This window comes from Mangifera indica, chromosome 3 (assembly GCF_011075055.1).
Source record: "Mangifera indica cultivar Alphonso chromosome 3, CATAS_Mindica_2.1, whole genome shotgun sequence".
Classification (NCBI taxonomy): domain Eukaryota; kingdom Viridiplantae; phylum Streptophyta; class Magnoliopsida; order Sapindales; family Anacardiaceae; genus Mangifera; species Mangifera indica.
The window spans coordinates 22,487,893-22,506,922 of NC_058139.1; the positions used below are offsets into that span (position 1 = coordinate 22,487,893).

Here is a 19,030-nt window from a genome sequence, read left to right on the forward strand (position 1 = left end):
AGTATGGGGGTTAAATGAATTTAGGGTAAATATGGGAGGTTTTTTGATATTTTATATTGTAAAGGCATTTTGATATTTATTTATTTATTTCATTACTTTTTCTAAAATGTCAAAATTACCCTTCCTCTCATCTATATAAACCCTCCTCACTCATTTTATTTACACACACTTCTCATATCACTCAAACACTCACTCTCACTTTCATTTTTATTCAAGATCAATTAGTAGGGATTCATTCGGACGAAAGAAGTTCGTATTTTTAAATTCGATTCAAAAAATACTATTCATCAAAAAAAGGTATTTATGCCAATCTTAGCCTAAAACTTAATTTTATTTGTTAAGTCTAGTTTTTATGTCATAATATAGGGGTTAAATGCAATGTTTGACAAGTATGGGGGGTTAAAGATAATTTTAGATAAATATGAGGGGTTAAATAATTTTAGATAAATATGAGGGGGTTTTGGATATTTTACAATATATATAGGATTTATATAACATGCTAAAAATAGATAAGTATTGCTTTGATACAAGACAACATACAAGAGTGTTAAATAAAGAAAAAGATAATTGAGGGGTCAAATGAAATGTTATTAAAATTAGGGCGCATTTTCATATTAAATATTGTAGGCGCATTATAATTGAAATTATAGGTTTTTTCGAGTTTCACAGCTTTAGGATATATCAATTTATATTTTCCAGATTTCTGAAGAATTTTTCGATTGTTGTCATACTAGGGTATTTCAACTTTTAGATTCTGAATTTCAGTTTCATTTTTTTCGAATTTCATCGCTTTAGGATATATCAATTCGTATTTTTCAGATTTCTGAAGAATTTTTCGATTGTTGCCATTCTAGGGTATTTCAACTTTTAGGATTCAAATTTCAATTCTGTTTTTTTGAATTTCACTATTTTAGGATATATCAACTCGTATTTTTCAGATTTTCGAAGAACTGTTCGATTATTACCATTCTATGGTATTTGAACTTTTAGAATTCGAATTTCAGTTCTATTTTTTTGAATTTTATCGTTTTAGGATATATCCACTAGTATTTTCCAGATTTCTGAAGAAATTTTTGATTATTGACATTTTAAAGTATTTCAAAGTATAAAATTTGAATATCTATTTCAAAGTATAGATATTATAAAAACGTTTTAAATGAAACGTTACAAACAGATAGATGCATTTTGATATAAGATAACATACGAAAGTGTTATATAAATTGTTAAATAATTATAAGGGGATAAATAAAATATTAAAAAAATGTGAGGAGTTTTTTTTAATTATTAATAATTGTACGACTGCTTTACATAGTTATTATTGATATTTTTTATTATAAATGAATAATTATCTTCAAAAACTTGTTATTGTAAGATTGATAATTAAAATGGATGGTTATGCATCGATTCGTTATCAGGGAGAATGGATTCAAAGTGGCAACAACACAATAAAATATGTTGGAGGAGCCAAACAATTGATTAAAATCCCTTATGGAACAACATTCGAGGGATTTATTGAGCTTTTGACGGAGTCTTGCAGTATTGATCAAATGGAAAACTACATTCAAGTATCAATGAAGTCAAGAAAAATTGAGCTCAACTACCCCATCCAGATCCAAAATGATGAGGATGTCCAGGGTCTTCTTGATATGTCCCAGTACTTTCAGGAATGTATTCCTGTTTTTGTTACATGTACCCCAATTGAAGGGCAGAAGGAAGAAGATGAAGATGAAGATGAAGATGAGATGAAAAAGAAAGTAGTTGGGTAAAAAAAGAATACGATTTGGAAAAGTTGATTGATTTCAATAATGACCCGTTGTATATTGCAAACTCATGGGCTCATAGAGAAAAAGATATAGTTCCCTATTGGGGTGACTTTGATGGAAATGATATGTCCGACATTCTTTCAGAAGATGTAGAGCCAGAGTATATGGCATCAGTTACCGAGGTTATGGATAGTTTGCAGCTTGAAGATCCTATTTCAGGTGGTGGAAATTATTCTAGGCCATTTTTTGACAATGTTCCCACTGATCCATTTAGGTGGCTTCCTGATTTTCCTCCACAGCCATCAGCATCATCAAGTGGTTTCAGATCGATCCAAGAGGAGAATGGTGTCAAGATTGGTGATATTTTTCATAATAAAGTCCAATTGAAAGACGTCGTGAAGCAATTCGCCTTACTTAAAGGATTTCAATTTGGTGTCAAAAAGTCTGACAAGAAACGGTGAAAAATTAAGTGCAAGGCTGAAAATTGTAAGTGATATATACATGCAACCAAGTCCACTGTCGGTGATGTGTGGGGGATCAACTCTATGAATCCTACCCACACATGTTTAGTTGATCAAATCATGCTACATCACAGACAAGCTGGGGCCCGAGCTTTAGGAAAATTAATGAGATCAAAGTTTGTGATGATTGATCGAATTTATCGGCCTAAAGAAATAATTGTAGACGTCGCCCACCGATATAAAATTGATATTTCCTACTCACAGGCTTGGCGGGCAAGAAATTGAGCTATCAATTCATTAAGGGGTTCACCAGAGGAATCATTTATGCATTTACCAGATTATTGCTACATTATATAACGTACTAATCCAGACACCGTTACTGCTATTGAAACAGATGATGACCATCGATTTACGAATTTTTTCATGACTTTAGGATGTTCCGTTCGTGCATTCAGAGAATATCTTCGTCCTGTTATTTGTATTGACGCTGTTTTCCTTAAAGGTCAATATTTGGGACATTTATTTATTGCGGTGGCTCTTGATGGTAATAATCAGATATATCCTATTGGTTTCGGTATCGACAAAAAAGAAGATCACGACACGTGGTGTTGGTTTCTTATGAGAATTAAAGAATGCATCCCTGACATCTCTGAGCTTGCAATAATCTCAGATCGACATCATGCTATCTACTCGGCAATGGTTGAAGTCTTTCCAAATGTCCACCATGGATGCTGTTGTCATCATCTTCTGTGTAACATGCGGGCAAAGTATAAACGAGACTCAAAGGTATAGTGTAAACAAGTAATTAAATTTATAACAGTTTATCTTTTTCATACATTTTGCTTATACTGAGTTTTCATATTTTTTACCATTTTAAGGTTGCGGGTACATATTGAAAAGCCGTAAAATCAAACACAGAATCTGAATTTGGTTCGATGATGCAATCTCTTGACTCAATGAACCCCCAAGCTGAAGCTTATCTACGGGATGTCAGATTTGAGCGTTGGAGTAAAGCATACTTTCCAGGACATCGATACAGTATCATGACAACAAATATTGTTGAGTCATTTAATGCCCTTGTCAGATATGCACGGGGCCTACCTATACCCATGCTCTTAGAGTTTATTCGTGGTACCATGCAACGATGATTTTACGAGAGGAGAACTCATACAAGTAAGTGTCAAATCGATATTAATTAAAAGTTGTCTCATGTACTTTTTTTCACTTTGTTAATTATATTACCAAATGTGTTCTTAATAATTTTTTCAAATTACAGATGAATGTCATAACTTTCTCACCCCTTGAGCGGAAGAGAAGATCAGCAATCCTCTATCAAAGTCTGCAAGTCTGGAGGTTCGACCGATTACACCTACTCGGTATCAGGTTGTTGGATTTGGTGGATTCATGGGTATTGTGGACTTTGGTGAAATGTCTTGCGCGTGTAGAAAGTTTCAGCTTTCACGTATTCCGTACAAGCATGCCATTGCCGTTGCACGACATATGAGACTCACGAATGTGCACGCATGAGTTCATCCATTCTTCCGCACCGACATTTACCGTGCAATATATCAGGAACCGATCAATCCTCTTGAAAATCAATCTGATTGGTTACACTCACCAGAAGACAGTTATATTGCCCCCGTCCTCGATAGTCATCGTCCAGGTCGTCCATCTAACAGAAATCAACGTCCATCGCAAGGAGAAATTGTTACACTGAGGATTTGCAGTCGTTGTCATAAACCGGGGCACACACGAACCCAATGTAAATCCCCAGCACCGGTCTTGAGCTCCGCCCCGCAGCGTTCATCTACAAAAGGGAAAGGAACGAGATTTTGACATGCTTATACTCAATTTTGTTTGTTATATGATTCTTCATTGTTGTACTTCAGTTTTATGTAATCAATGTATTTTTATTATTGTTTCAAACGTGTAATTATATTATCATTTGATGTAATAAATTTAGTGTTTCGTATGAGTTATTTCAGTATTACTTTATTTCTTCTAATTATTTCAAGTGTATAAATATTTGAGTAATCATATGTTTTTATTGTTTTTTCATGACATGATTATTTATAAAATGAAATCAAATACGATATATATCCATATATAACCACAGATAAAATATATCATACACATTTACACATACAATAAATATATACATCTAAACATAGGTAGAACGATAAATATACATCCGTGAACTACTCGATACAGTGAAAATACAACTACGCCGCTAATCGTCAACGCATAAAGGTAGACGACTCGGGGAAAATCGTAGCTCCGTGACAACGCCAAACACTCCAAAAATTGTAACATAAACACGCCACAGTCACCGAAGCCCAATCCCTGCCGAGGGACATCCGACGCTCGATGCAAAGTGAGGGGCTCATGTCGTGGAATCTCCCAGAAGCTGTCCAAAAACTCGTCGCCTCTAATAAAGCGGGAATAAATGTCATACGATCGCACGCGCTGCTCAAGTCTCTATATTCCCCGAATATGATACCTCTGAATCGTATACCGTAATCGACCACTCACGAAAATCTATAGGGATGAAAACCTATAAACAGTGACACATTTTAGTTACTTATCGTTGTCGTTAACCAATTAACCAATTGAATGTAATAGAAATATATATATAAACTATACCTGATCGACCATCCCCCTGGTTTGTACAACAACCCGAGGGTGTACGCTGCATCAACCATCCTAGTGAATAGCCAACTCAAACTCGCCAATCGATGTGGTCTGTCAACTCTTTCAGGCCACCTCAATATAACCTCCAAAGAATGTGTTGACAGTCGTCCAACGCTGTGAGATAATCAACTGGTGATCGTCCTGCTGCCGACGTAATAAAGCCAAAAAAAAATCCACATACTAAAATGGTATAAACAAGTTCACGTGTTAGTTATTAATAAATATATCAAACTTTTTATCAAATTATATAGTATAGACAACTCACATCGTCAGTCAACCACTCACACAACTCTACAATAAGCCTAAAAAAACTGTCATTCGACTTCGATCTTATGAAGTAGACCTCATATGTGTCAAAAGCCGCAGCTTTGATATACCATGTGAGAAAAGATTCCTCATGGTCTAACATAAAGGATGAAATCGTCGTGAGTTGTCGTATACGGGGTGCGAACCAGTAGACCCTTCCAGACGATCCGACGACGTGCTATACAAACTAACTGCATGTTACAAAAAACTATTAATTCATTATTTCATTCAACAAAATCATACACATTATTCGATTTATGTTACCTTCTCCATGTATGCAAGAGGAGGTTTAACTGGAGAATCCTGAATCACAGTCAAGTCAACAACGCGTGCTCCGTCGACAGACTGCATAATTATATATTAAAATATCTTAGTGACATATATTTATCAATTATATTTATTTAGTAATTATAATTGACAAACCTCAATGTGAACGGTCTCAGAAACATCCTCCTTGAAGTCCTTCTCCTATGAACTAATATCCACAAGCTTTTTGATCGAGCTCGGGATATCAACAAGTAACCATAGTCGCTCGTCCTGAAAAAGAGACAAAACATCATTTAAAAAAATATATAATATTAAAGACAAATTAATCAATGATATTTCTTAAATCCCCATAACCTGAACTTCCAGGGAAGGTTTTCGGAGATAACTCTTGATCGATGATATATCAATGTCGAGTCCTTATATGCATCAAAAGGAAAAAATGGTAAATGATATTTAATATAAAATATCATATGAATAATAATTTTCATACCTCCGATGGACGATCTAAAATGATAAGAGATCCGATCGATTGGCCTTCATGACGAAGACCCTATACAAATATATACTATGAATTAATCGATAACAAAATAGTATTAAAAATTAAGTTATAATGATAAGTGACATACCACAAATCGGATTGGTGAAGTCACCAAAGGGTCAACCGGTGCCCCATCCTGTCGATTACCCTAAGATAATAGTAATATTAAATCTATTCAGTGACATTTTATATATAACGACATTGTAATATAACAACATTGGGACATTAAATATAAATTTTAAATTACATACGTACCTCGTGACTGATGGGATGGTATTGCGGTACCAATGGGGGAGGTGGTCCCAATAACGTCGTCCCTTTCCTGTGCGAATGTAATAATAGTTGTCAGAATAATAATACTGTAGACATTTTATATAAGTAATAAATTAGAAGTAGTTTTACAACCTCAGCGACAGGGGCTGAATATGCACGCGTAATGATGTCCTCCAAACGAGTCATACGATCCTCTAATCGAGTCATCTGGGAAAAGATATCGTCGCGAAAACTCGATATCTCACGTAAAATTGTAACACCCCAGTGCACTAATGTAACATCTAATGTAGAAATACTGCGTGATACGAATGGGAGACACTGCTCGGTGGCATGATGGGTAGTGCGGTCCTCCACTCCAGGATGCTCCTCCACGCTAGGGTGGCCCTCCACTCCAGGATGCTCCTCCACGCTAGGGTGGCCCTCCACTCCAAGATACTCTGTCGTCCGTGGGCTCTGAACAACAGGAGAACATATAGCCTGCTTCATAACAGGAGGCTGAATAGGCTCCTCATGTGTCTCAGAAGTCTCGACAGGTACATCTAAAGGTCCCGAAGATGGAAAAGCCTCGTCTCTAGTCACGATCAGAACCGAAGAAGATAAAGAGGAATTAGCATCGGATAAACTAGTGTACTCACGAATCTCAGCGTACCACGGTAAACCCTCTTCGATCGCTGATGGACGAAGAGAGAATATGACATCCTCCTAATGATGAAGATATATAAGTCAAAATAATTGTAACATATAATGAATTAATCGACTTATTTATTAACTAGTACATACCGAATCATCGTGAAAATACGCCCTATATGAATCCAACCAAGGACGTCTTGCGTATGCCACCTCAACATCCGTGGGGTCGTATTTATAAATAATAATATAAAACGTACCTTAATACGAAAAGAAATCCGTAAAGGTCGTATTTATGGATTTAAAGCATCCGTCCGAAACACTCACTCGCATGTGACATAGAATCGTATGTCATCTGCCACACAGCATCGCCCCAGGGGTAGGAATTAAACCCGTCCAAATGATCAACTAACTATATAAACACCTTCTTTCGTCGATCATTTCTCAACAAAACCATGTGAAGAATATACGTCATCTTGACAACGTCAATATCGTCATCCCCTCATAGCCTCGACAAGAAAACACGCTCTATGGCGTGATACTGCACCTTCGGACAACCGCGAAAGTACGTATCTCTGATCCTATGTCCGAAGGAGCGAGAAATATATAAAGAAACATCAGTTCGTCGGCTAAACGAAAGCCCTGTCACCAACGCAAACTTAAACAGATTAAATCTCACATCAACCCCGCTAACCCTAAACCAAAACTCGTCTCTGACAAAGGGTGGATGTAGCTGTCGTAGTAGAAATACATGACCCAATATCCCGGAGAATTTTGTTTCAGGTAAATGAAGGAGGGACCCGAAACATGCCCTCTCAAATAGTCACAGCTGACCCAGGGTCAATGTAGAAGAAATCCGAGATAATGCGATACGCTGTGCACGAGAGATATCGCATTTGCCCGAAAGTGTCTGGACTCGTCGGGGATGCGCAGCTCGTTGTCAACCCGTCTTCTTTTGCGAGAAATATCCTATAACAATTTTAAAAATTTGTTAGACATTCATAAAAATAAGGGAGAATGACTATTTCCCACCCAACTTTTGATGCATTTTCAAAATGTCACCCACAGTAGATGAAAATCCATTTTTCCCACGGCAGATGAAAGTCCTTCATCGTCGCGTCGTCCAGACGCGACGAGCGACCAAGAGAGAAGAAGAGAGACCTTCGTTGAGCGATCTCCCAGATTTGGACGACGAGCGCTCTTCGTCGCACCGTGCGATGAGGAGATGAAGATCTCTTCGTCGCACCACCGCCTTCGCACCCGGAGAAGGAGGAGGCCAATGACGACGCTGGAGAAGACATCAAGAGATGAAGTTGAAGAATGGGGGTGAAATGCTAGTTTTGAAAGTTATGGGGGGCGTCGTATTTTAAAAAATATGGAAACCCTAGGTTTGGAGGTGAAAATGTTAGTTTCTAAAACCTAAAAAGGGTGAATGGTAAAACCCTCACATCAATTTTGGGAGATTAAATTGAGCGATATTTTTATCATTTCATCTAACAAGGGTAAAATGGACATTTTACTTTTATGTGAACAGATATCATCCATTTTAACAGCTCATGGGTGAGAAAAATGGATTTTTATCTGCCATGGGTGGCATTTTGAAAATGCATCAAAAGTTATGTGGGAAATAGTCCTTCTCCCTAAAAATAAATATGTAAACAAATGTATTAGTGAAAAAATCATAAAAAGATGAAAATACCAAATAATAAAAAAGAAAATGACAAAATTTAACAAATAAGAACTGAAATTCGAGTTTTAAACGTTCAAATACTCTAGAATGTTAACAATCGAAAAATCGATCGAAAATAACAAAATATGAATCAAGATATCCTGAAATGACGAAAATAAAAAAAAACGAAACTGAAATTCAAATTCTATACGTTGAAATACCTTAAAGTGACGATAATCGAAAAATCGTTCAAAAATCTTGAAAATACGAGTCGATATAACCTGAAATGGTGAAATTCTAAAAAACGAAACTGAAATTTGAATTCTATACGTTGAAATACCTTAAAGTCACGATAATTGAAAAATCGTTCAAAAATCTTGAAAATACGAATCGATCTATCCTAAAATAGTGAAATTCGAAAAAATGAAACTGAAATTCGAATTCTATAAGTTGAAATACTTTAAAGTCACGATACTGCATCTTCGGACAACCCCAAAAGTATATATCTTTGATCCTATGTCCAAATGAGCGAAGAATATATGAAGAAATAGCAGTGCGTCAGCTAAATGAAAGCCTCATCATCAAAGCAAACTCAATCGGGTTAAATCTTACATCAACCTCGCTAACCCTAAACCGTAACTTGTCTCTAACGGAGGGCTGATATAACTATCGTAGTAGAAATGCATAAACCAATATCTCGAAGAATTTGATTTCGGATAGACGAAAGAAATGCCCGAAACATGCCCTCTCAAATAATCGACGCTGATCCGGGGTCAGTGTAAAAGTAATCCTAGATAATGCGATACACTGTGCACGACATATCACATCTATCAAAAAATGTTTTAACTCATTGAAGATTCGCAGCTCACCTTCAATACATTTTCTTTTACGAGAAATATCTTGTAAAAAGTTCAAAAATTCGCAAGACATTTATAAAAAAACAAACAAGTAACAACAAATGTAGTAATATTGAAAAAAAATAACAAGATAGGATTTCATTATAATAAAACGGTAAAAATAAAAAACGACTCTAAAATTCAAATTTTAAACATTGAAATACTCTAAAATGTCAATAATCAAAAAATCGTTCAAAAATCTAAAAAATATGAGTCGATATATACTAAAACGGTGAAAATTGTCAAAACAAAATTGAAATTCAAAATTCTAAACGTTGAAATACCCTAAAAAATCAACAATCAAAAAGTCGTCTAAAAATCTAAAAATTACAAATCAATATATCTTAAAACGGTGAAATTCGAAAAAACGAAACTGAAATTTGAATTCTATACGTTAAAATACCTTACAACGTCAATAATCGAAAAATCGTTCGAAAATCTAGAAAATACAAGTTAAGATATCCTACAATGGTTAAATTCAAAAAAACGAAACTGAAATTCAAATTCTATAGATTGAAATACTTTAGAATGTCAATAATAAAAAATTCATTTAAAAATCTAAAAAATACGAATCAATATATCTTAAAACAATGAAAATCAAAAAAACAAAACTGAAATTCAAATTCTAAACGTTAAAATACTTTAGAATGTCAATAATTGAAAAATCATTCAATAATTCGTAAAATACGAGTCAATATCTCTTAAAGGGAGAAGGACTATTTCCCACCCAACTTTTGATGCGTATTCAAAATGCCACCCAAGACAGATGAAAATCCACTTTTCCCACCCATGACCAAACCACCGTTCAATTTTTCAGTTAGGGACGGGGACAAAACCGTCATTTTACTTTTAAAAACTTAAAACTTTAAAATTTTACCGTTTCCCCCCTCCAAGTTTTAAAAATTATAGCTAACCCATCCTCAAAGTTTGAAAAATTTAGATTTCACCCCTATGGTTTGTTTCCTTCTCCGACCACCATCGATGACCTACTCATTTGACCGATCTCTCATCTCTGACTAGAAAGGATGACGAAAGACAACCCTTCGTCGCCCAAATTTGGACGACGAAGCGTCGTCCAATCTGGAAGAACAGACGAAGGACAACGTTTCGTCGTCACGTCCGGACGACCCAACGAGCGACGAAGAGATTTCCGTCTCTTCGTAGCACCGTGCGACGGAGAGATGAAGATCTCTTCGTCATACCACCATCGTTGCACCGGGAGAAGGAGGAGACCGGTGACAACGTCGGAGAAGACGACGGGAGATAAAGTTAAAGAATGGGGGTATAACTGCTAGTTTTGAAAGTTATGGGGGGCGACTGCATTTTGAAAAATATAGAAACCCTAGGTTTGGGGGTGAAAATGTTAGTTTTCAAATTTGACAGATTAAATTGAAAGGTATTTTTGTCATTTCATCTAATAAGGGTAAAATAGACATTTTACCTTTACGCAAACAGATATCATCCAATTAATGACTATTTCTAAAACCTAAGGGAAAAGTGGATTTTCATCTACCGTGGATGACAATATACCTTAAAAATGTCAAATTCAAAAAAACGAAACTGAAATTCAAATTCTATACGTTAAAATACGTTAAAATGTCAATAATCGAAAAATCGTTCAAAAATCTAGAAAATACGAGTCAAGATATTTTAAAATAATAAAAATCAAAAAAACGAAATTGAAATTCGAATTCTAAACGATGAAATACCCTAGAATGTTAACAATAAAAAATCTAAAAATATGAATCAATATATCTTAAAAAGGCGAAAATCAAAAAAAGGTTACTGAAATTCAAATTCTATATGTTGAAATCTCCTAGGTATGTCAACAATAAAAAAATCGTTAGAAAATCTTTAAAATATGAATCGATTTATCTTAAAACGACGAAAATTAAAAAAACGAAATTCAAATTCAAATTATATAAGTTGAAATACGACGAAATTCAAAAAAACGAATCGATATATCCTATAAACAAAAAAACCAAAATATTAAACTGAAATTACATCATTACATCATAAAATGTGCCAACAAAGCACAAAAATTTAAAAATCGAATGTCAAATTCGAAAATTACATGTCAAAAACCCTAAAACAGAAAAAACGGATATAAAATTCGAAAACTACATGTCAAGAAACCCTAGATATGAAAAATATCAATTTACCCCCTAAGAAAATTTCTACTACAAACAAATCCAATATATCCCTTGCCCCTTTAGTAATTTTTTAATCTATTAGCATCCCTACAGTTTTAAAAAAGTAAATTTTCCACCTAACCCACGGTATTCACGATATCCACGACATTAGCTCACTGTCACATGGCAAATTTCAGAAACACCCCCGGTGGACTAACTGCTATTGACCAGCTAACTCACGATCAATCTCTCCTGACTGTGAGATACACTGTTCCCACGATCGAACTACCGATCTCTTCGAACGCATTTTTCAGTCAAAAATTCATTATTTCGACCTCTAATTTCAACACAAATCAAATCTATATAGACTATAACACAAAACCCTTAAGAAATTCAATAAAAACAACCAAGAATCAAAACATTTTAAGAATTATTTAAAATCGAAACCTTAAAATTTCAAACTGCAAAATCTCACTCAAATCTCAATAATATAAACAATAATTTGATTCAAACAAAATTAGAAAAGATATATTAACCTTCTTTATCATTTTCAATCACCGAAAAACACAAAAATCACTGAAAATCTCAATGACTATAGAGAAAATTTTCTTTGAATTTACACAATAAAACCATAGAAGATTACCGTGGAAAGTAAAAAAATTTTCTCTATTTATATATAAAGACAGTTTGGCCATTTCACAAAAATAGGATAATTTTGCTTAACCCTCATTATTTTGGACAATTTTCTTAGACCCCCTTAATTTTGGCCAACTATTATAATTTCCCTTACTTATATTAATAACAATCTGGCTTTCATAAGGTGTTTCAGTCACTACATATCGCATTCGGTACAAGTACTGAAATAGTCCCAGAAATGATTGAAGCAATTCTCAATATGAAACAGACACATCCTACATTTCGTGCTAATTAAAGACAAGAACAAAATCAAAATAAAACGCAAAAATACATTATAAGCATTTGTTTTGGATTGCTTTCATGCTTGGTTGAATATTATTCTACGTCCAATCAATATTATATTTTTCATTTAACAATTTCGTTAGAATTTTAACCCCTTCTCTATTACTTTCAATGAATTCTATTATATTTTGATTACTTTCTATCCATTTTCCTTTGTATTGAATAAAAACAAAATCTACCATTTCGATAATCAATCCTATAATGATCCAAATAGTACATCTAATGAATTTAAGCATATCCACCTCACTTGGGATTGCCTATTTATAGCCGCTTTTTGAGCAAAAAAGAAAATGATTACCCATAAAAAGAAAACAGATGTAAACATCTCGAAAATGAGTCATAGAAGATGGTGACATTCTGTAAAAGGCGTAAAGGTCTACTCCATAAACGAGAGAATTTCACATACGAAATGCTTACCATTTATCCCAACAACTGGGGGGAGAGAACAACTGCCATTAAAGCTTCAACAGACAAACTTGCAGGCTGCCATTGGAGCTTCAACGGACAAATATTTTCTTGCCAACTCCTCCCATACCAATAAATGAAGGGAGCATATGATTATATGCTTATACCCATTGGCCTCCAGCTTTTTCTTGTTTTTCTTCATTTCCACTTGCAAGAGGAAGAAAGAGGCGGGTGGTTCAGCAAAGTAGTGTTGTAGTTGTAGGTATTCCAGCTGAATTTGAATATTCCACACTAGAAAATAACAAGTCAACCAATCAAGTAATCACAAAGTCAGATCAACAACAAACTATAATTGGTTTAGCAAGAAAACAGCCAGATCAGATAAGATCTACAATAACTAACAAGAAGTAAAAAAAATCAAGAAACAGCAATTCATTCAAACAAATAAAAGAAATTTTCTACACTAATAATTAAGATAAAGGCACTAGATCTACACTCAACAGAACATACTCTGGACTTAAGGAAGCAGTAGTAACAGATTTAAAAATAAAATAAAAAACAGATCTTTGAATAGCAGGATCAAGTAAGATCAGAAGCAACAAACCGAGACAAAATCAACAGATCTGCTCACAACAAGAAATATTCAAGATTTAAGAACGCAAACGTAGCAGATCTAATGAAAGATCACGCAGATCTACAGACATCAGGTCCAAACAGTAATCAGATCAACAATATTGTCAGACTCTTCAATTAATCGCACAAAGCATCAGAGATTAAGCAATATCAATAGATACAGAGACTAGTCATCAAGTAGCACTGAGCCAAGGAATAAAGATCAAACACGATTAAAAAGAATTAATCCAAAAAAAAAAAACACAAGTATCATTAAAACTGACCGTGGCGGGGAGTGTCTGTGACTGCTTAGAATGTTAGATGAAGCTTAAGAAACACTAATTCTGCAAGAAAAATCTAAAGGTCGATACTAGATCTAACGAAGAAAATGAAAAGAAGAGCGAAGGCAGAGAGCTCCAGAAGAAAGAGAGCGACCAGTGATCTTTTATCAAAATTGAAAAATGCTTGCAGAGTGAAGATATTTTGTTATAATGACCCGTTAATGCCCAATAAGCCCACATACTATACATATTTGCAAGCTGGCCCTAGTTTGAATTTCAATTAAGGATCACTGCTCTGATTTCTGCATATCTTACTCCCACATACACCATAGTAACCTTTTAAGCCTATGTAACGTTGCCATTTTTACTGCTCACCATCCAAATTTTACCGCTCCCATTATTAGGTTGAGCAACACTTACCAAGTTTCCCCACCTCGTGAGATTTTTTTAGGTATATTTGGGTAGTTAAACTATCATCGGCATTAAATAAATAAAATTTAAAATTTTGGTGGTCAATTGTACCATTATTATATTAGATAAAGACCAAAGGATTATTTTTCACTCAAGGTATACTTTTTCTGCATATTCTCATATGTTAATTTTAAAAAGCCTATTTACCTATCTATGAACTGTTAAAAAAAATGAATTCAAAAGTTAAATCACCATTTTATCTGTAATATTAAAAATAAATTAAAATTGTATCTTTTTTTCTTCCCCCTTAACCCTTAAAAAATATCTATTTCTTTTTAGGTCAAGTTTTAAAAAATAACATTCCTCCCTTTAGGGTTTAGTTTTCAATCCCCGACGCCATTGCCAACGACGAAGCCTTTTCAATGCACCACCATGCCTCGATGACCTCTCTTCTCTCCTCTGGAATGTCGATCGACCCAGATCTGGTGTCGTCTTCGCCTAGAAAGTTGAAGAGCTTCGTTGGGAGACGAAACTCTTTGTCTTCCCAGACAAAGACAATGATCTCGTCTCCGTTTAGGAGTCGTTGTCTTTGTCTGGGGAGACGAAATCTCCGTTTGGGAGTCGTTGTCTTCGTCTGGGAAGACGAAGAGTTTCGTCTCCCGATGAAGCTCTTCAACTTTTCAGGCGAAGACGACACTAGATCTGAGTCGATCGACGTTCCAGAGAAGAGAAAAGAGACCGTCGAAGCATGATGATGTGTCGGAAAAACTTCGTCGTTGACAATGGCGTCGAGGATTGAAAACTAAACTCTAAAAGGAGGAATGTTATTTTTTAAAACTTGACCTAAGAGAAAATAGTTAGTTTTTAAGGGTTAGGGGAAAGAAAAAGAGATAAAATTTTAAAGGGTTAAGATTCCGTTAAATTTAACTGTTCATGAATGAGTATTTGATATTTTTAAAGTTAAAGAGAAAAAACTTAAGAATGCAATATACCTTGGATGGGAAATAGTCCTTTGGCCTTAAATAAATACAGAATTTGATATTAATATATTATTAATAAATTTTTATAAAATCACAAATAATTAATAACTTTAAAATGAATGAATAAGATTATCTAAAATTTTTAACCAAATAAAAAAATTTTAAACGAATTTATAAACAATTACAACCAAACAAATAAATTTAATAAAATATACAAACAATTAAATACAAATTATATTCAATAATCTATTAAAACATTTAACACATATATAAGTATAAATATTACTTAGTAACTGAACACAAACACAAAATAAATATAAAACATATTGCATAAGTTGATCCACACTAGGAGATATATCCTCATCAATTTGGTTTGTCCTTATTCTTTTATTCCGTTGGAGCTAGATTTAGGCATTGTAGGATCACTGGGTATAACAAACACCTCACCTCTTGTTCTTCTTCAACTGACTGTTCTTCCTCTGGTTGATTTTCTTCCTCATTACCTCCAACCAAGATCAAATGTCATCTTCCACCTTGAATTTTTTCAATCGATCTCATTTTAGACAGTGCATCGACATTAATCCATTAATTCACTTTGAATTTTCGTATGAAATCTCAGTCACTTTTCTCGAGAAAAACTTGCAAAAGTCTATAAAAATAAAAGTGACAATCATTCCAAATTGTACCTCCACTTTTTCATCTCTAATTTCAAGAATCTTATAGATTAACTGTTTTGCCGAATCCATTTGTCTCCCATCCATTGTGACTTTCAATAAAACCAAATCTCGCACTAATACATGTCTACTGGTGTTTTTCTTGCATTCAATGTGTAATGCAACATCACCTGAATCATGCCACAAAAAATTTGAAGTCCACCTCACTAGAGTATTCAGAATGCACTCATTATCACATTTTAACTATTTAATAAAATTTTCAGACATAACATAATCACCACCACTTATTCTGAAGCTCATAGTATATTCAATAATATTTCTGTGTTTATCCATCTATCCATCCTTAATATTGTCATTAAAGCTTCAACAGACAAACTTGAAGGCTGCCATCGGAGCTTCGACGGATAAACGTTTTCTTGCCAACTCCTCCCATACCAATAAATGAAGAGAGCATATAATTATATGCTAATACCCATTGGCCTCTAGCTTTTTCTTCTTTTTCTTCATCTCCACTTGCAAAGGAGGAAGAAAGAGGAAGCTGTTTGAGGAAGAAAGTCATATCAACAACAAACTATAGTGGAGTTAGCAAGAAAAACACCAAACTATAATGGATTTAGAAAAAAGAAAAAAAGCCAGATCAGATAAGAAACATAGTAGATCGACAATAATTAACAGCAATTGAAAAAATTATGAAACAGCAATTTATTGAAACAAATAAAAAAAATTCTACGCTAATAATTCAGAAAAAGGCACTAGATCTACACTAACATATTTCAAAAAACAGATCTATGAATACCAGGATGACAGTAAGATCAGAAGCAACAAACCAAGACAAAATCAGTAGATCTGCTCACAACAAGATAAATTCCAGATTTAAGAACGCAATAGTAGCAGATCTAATGAAAGGGCATGCACATCCACAGACACTTTTGTCAGACTCTTCAATTAATCACACAAAACACCAAAGATTAAGCAAGATCTATAGATACAAAGACTAGTCATCAAGTAACACTGAGCCAAGGAATAAAAACAAACATGCTTAATCTAAAAAAAAAACACACACACACACACAAGTATCATTAAAACTGACCGTGGCGGAGAGTAACTGTGTGTGACTGCTTAGATTGTTAGATGAAGCTTAAGAAACACTAATTCTGCAAGAAAATACTAAAGGTAAATCACAGATCTAACGAAGAAAATGAAGAGAAGAAAGAGAGAAGGCAGAGAGCCCAGAAGAAAGAGAGAGAAGTTATTTTTTATTAAAATCGAAAAATGCGTACAGAGTGAAGATATTTTGTTGCAATGATCGGTTAATGTCCAACAAGCCCACACACTATACATATTTGCAAGCTGGCCCTGGTTCGAATTTGGTATCACTGCTCTGATTTCTGCTCATCTTACTCACTCCTACAGACACTAATCGTGACTTTTTAAGCTTATGACGATGTTGCCGTTTATTCTGCTCACCACCCAAATTTTACAGCTTCCATTATTTCCAAGATAAGAGCATCATCATTAGGTCGTGCATCGGTTACCAAGCTTCCCACCTCGTGTAACATTTTTTTTTTTTTAGTATTTTTTTTTAGTAAAACTATCATTCATAGATGAGTAAAACTTTAATTTTAATAAATAATTACATAATTATTATATTAGATGAATAAAGGGTTTGATATTAATTTATTGTTAATAAATTTTAAACTCATATTTTCATAGTTGGAGGAAGATCTATATCTCTCTTTACTATTTTTCAAAGGCCAAAACCTTTCAAATATATTTTCATTTTTACAACCCAAATAAGATTATTTTTTTAACAAAAAAAGGAATTAAAATTGCTAAAAAACCACTTAAAACCATGATTGATCTCTCAAATTTTTTAGTTTTTAAATAGAGAAAAACTTATTAATTTTCTCTCCTTTTCACCATCCTTTAAAAAATTAAAAGCTTTGATACTATTTGTTAATTAATATAAGTTTTTAAGGAAAAATAAGACAAAATACACACTTTTTTATTTTTCAAATATAATATATGAAATTAGAAAGATAAGTAACTTTTATAACCATTTATGCATAAATTAACTTCTCAAAGTATAACCATTATTATATAAATTAACAACTTAAGCTATAACTCATACTATTATTATAACATATGAGTTATAGTTTTACCTTTAGTGTTAAATAATACAATCACTTTCAATTAATTAATACGTTACATGAAAAAATTTTATTTTTCAAGTTTTAGAATTTAACAATTGTGATTCAATCATTACCAAAACAAACATTTAGTGCATATTAAATTGATTTATTTACTTATCTAAAAGAGAATTTTTTATCTTTATCAAATATTACTGTCAGTTGAATCAATTTTTATTCTGTTTGAGTACTAAAGTCTTTGTGATTAAAATATAAATGTTTATGATGAAGAACATAATTTTCAATTGAATTTATTCTGTTAGACATATCATGATTAGGATGAAAATCTTCATCTTAATCATAATGTGTCTGGTGGACAAGTCTAATTGAAAATCTTGTTGTTCAGCGTGAACATTTTCATCTTAATCCTGATGTGTCTTTAGATCAAGTCTAATTACAAGTATGCCAACAAAAAGACTCGGAGTTCTTTCATTGTTGCTGTTTCTGCCATTAAAGGTTTTTGAATCTTGGCGGGTTGAGTGGTTGCAAATTTTTGTTTCCTCTAAGGCCGAAAACCCTGCCCCAAGGTATGCTGGGGATCCAATTCCATCAACTAAGAGCAATGTTAATTGGATTTCAAAAGATGAACAAAAGATATACTTGCCTGCATCATGTGTCACTCCTAAAATTCATCAAACAATTCTGGCCGTTGGATCCTAAAATCCGGAAATCACAGGTGAGATTCTTCCCCAGAATATTTCAGAAGAATTGGCAAGCTTCCCAACAAAAAACAAGAAAACAAGAGAACAGCTTTTATAAAAATTTTAGGCGCACATATATATAAATAATTTTACACAACAAGTAAAACAAGAAAAAGAATTGGAAAGCTTGCACATATATTAGACCGACTAGGGTTGGTTTCAATTAGAGTGCATAT

At 33.8% G+C, this 19,030-nt stretch overlaps 2 long non-coding RNA genes across 6 annotated transcripts; both read right to left on the reverse strand.

Annotated features, from left to right (window-relative positions):
• Positions 1–4,359: 4,359 nt before the first annotated feature.
• LOC123210098 lies at positions 4,360–14,091 on the reverse strand. 5 transcript variants are annotated; one of them, XR_006501197.1, is made up of 12 exons: positions 13,903–14,091; positions 13,019–13,297; positions 6,432–6,870; positions 6,282–6,348; positions 6,115–6,174; positions 5,979–6,038; positions 5,843–5,904; positions 5,645–5,758; positions 5,486–5,566; positions 5,181–5,412; positions 4,868–5,095; positions 4,360–4,778 (listed from the first exon to the last, which is right to left on the reverse strand). It is a non-coding gene; the product is annotated as an uncharacterized LOC123210098 (long non-coding RNA). The 5 variants fall into 5 exon arrangements; XR_006501196.1 differs by having other exon boundaries at positions 6,432–7,001; XR_006501199.1 differs by lacking the exon at positions 5,843–5,904 and having other exon boundaries at positions 6,432–7,001.
• Positions 14,092–16,075: 1,984 nt separating this feature from the next.
• Positions 16,076–17,708, reverse strand: LOC123210325. Its single transcript, XR_006501253.1, has 2 exons — positions 17,055–17,708; positions 16,076–16,502 (listed from the first exon to the last, which is right to left on the reverse strand). It is a non-coding gene; the product is annotated as an uncharacterized LOC123210325 (long non-coding RNA).
• Positions 17,709–19,030: the final 1,322 nt, after the last annotated feature.